Source organism: Gossypium raimondii, chromosome 2, assembly GCF_025698545.1.
Source record: "Gossypium raimondii isolate GPD5lz chromosome 2, ASM2569854v1, whole genome shotgun sequence".
NCBI classification, from domain to species: Eukaryota; Viridiplantae; Streptophyta; class Magnoliopsida; order Malvales; family Malvaceae; genus Gossypium; species Gossypium raimondii.
This window is the reverse complement of record NC_068566.1, coordinates 20391929-20394215: the sequence shown is the minus strand read 5'-3', so window position 1 is coordinate 20394215 and position 2287 is coordinate 20391929.

Sequence of the window (2287 nt, the reverse complement as noted above, 5' to 3'; positions counted from 1 at the left end):
AATTAAATTTGGATCTTAAGCAAGTCGATGAGATAAGGATGCTTAAGATGTGTAAAGAAAAATCTAAGAGATGGCATGACAGTCGTATACAACTTCATGAATTTAGAGAAGGTCAAAAAGTGTTATTGTTTAATTTGAGGCTAAGGTTATTCCCTCGGAAGCTCAATTCCCGAGGGAGAAGACCTTATTTTATCCATATGGAGCTGTAGAGTTGTACGACGACCATCGAGGTACGTTTAAAGTTAATGGTCAACGTCTCAAGCACTATTAGGATGGTGAAGTTGAGAAAATTAAAACCTCGTTCAAATTAATAGACCCATAATTTTTATGATCTTACATTTTAATAAATAATTAGATATTATTTTTCTTAAATTAGTACATTTAATTAATTCTGTCTATGGAGATTGGAACTTAAGCGGGACTGTTGTGACCCCTCTAACCTTTCTTGGGAATTAATTTAATGTAATCTTTTGAGAATAAATTTTCTAACTAACTTTGAAAATTTTATTTCCATTTTATTCTTTGTTTTCAATGTTAATTTTATTTCATTTGTTCAATAAGGGGGTCAAATTGGCCCAAGTACTATTCTGTTTATTTTATCTTAAGTCGTCTAGTTTATAAATACAGTTTGGGCTCAAGGCATGAAACAGTGAACTGGAGAAATTTACCTCACATTGCCATCTAAGGGTTTCCTAAAAACCCTAACTTTGCCTCCACTTTTTCCCTTCCTCTATACTTGCCGCCCAAGTCAGCTTTGTAGCTAAATTTTTTATACAAGTTTATCCTAATTCACCACTATATAAACCCTCTCTACCACCATAATTTTCACATCCCTTCAAGCAATTAGCTAAAACCCTAGCCACACATTCTTTTTCCTCTTAGCTGTTGACCTAAATCTCAAAAAATTTCCCCAATTTCCTTCACTTGTCACAAAATCCTCACTTTTTGCCTCTACAATTCTTTTTCGAAGCATATCTATCATCGTCGCATGCCTACCACTACCGCAATCCCATTGCTATTGCAATCCTATCACTGCCGCAAACACCTTGCTACCACCCATTGTCGATTTGTTTCTCTTCCTTTTTCCAAAATTCTGCCTATTTTTCGAGAAAAATCACCATGTTTCACAAAAGAACTAGATATTCTAAGACCGTTGCTGAGAATCCAATTGTGATCCAAGATGAGGAAGGAAAATAAAGGTTTGATTTAATCTTCAAAAATCAACCCATGATGCCAAAAAAATGTTTCAACTTGGAGAGCAATGATAAGATGGTTGTGTTGTGGCCAATACGAAAGACATTGATGACCTCAATTGGAACTACTTTTGTGATGCACGATCATTTCCCAACGAGGAGTTAGTTTGAGAGTTCTATGTCAATTTAACTATGTAAAATGCTATTCAGGTTATTGTTCGCAAGAAGAAGGTACCCCTAACTTCTAAGCGCATTAATGATTTGTTTAACCTACCTAATGTTGAAGAAGATGAGTACTTTGCCATGATGACAAATATAAATTGGGATTTTCTTCAACAAGTGCTTAATGTTGTGACAAATCCGGGATCCCAATGGATTATAAGAAAGTATTGTAGTCATTCTTGCCGAAGGGAATATCTAAAACCAATGGCTAAGGTATAGTTTTACTTTGTTCGAGATAGTTTCTGGCCTATCTTACATAGTTGCACCATCTCAACGGAGCGAATACTTTTATAGTACGCAATTATGACAGAAAGGTCTATCAATTTTGGAAAGATTATTCTTAAGGAGATCCAAAATTGTGCTAGAAAAAAGAGAGAAGTTCTTAATTTCCATCATTGATAAGTTAACTTTGCTTAAGGGCCCAAGTTAAAAAAAAAAAAGCAAACCTGAAGGGCCCGTAAGTTCAAGGTTGCATCACAGCCCATGATCTTGAAAGGTTAGTCGTAAATGTCCATGAGTTGAACCCAACTGAATTGAGTGAAACAACTGAACCAGAAACTGACGAGTCATTAAAGAAATTCTAATCAAAAGCTAACTCAGTTGATGAGACAAAAGAAGTAGAAACTAAAGAAGAACCAAATAATCCAAAACCTACAAAGTAACCATAAATTTTTGAACCAAGAGAGGAGACGAATGCTGATCAGCCCATTAAACCAAGTGTTGATCCTGAGTTGACCATTCCTATTCCCAATTCTTCAAATACTATGAAGAAATCAGAATTTTCAATTATGATGGAAATGATGAAATTTATGCATAACCAACAACAGACTTATTGGAAATATGCGAAGATTAGAGATGATTCTTTATGAATA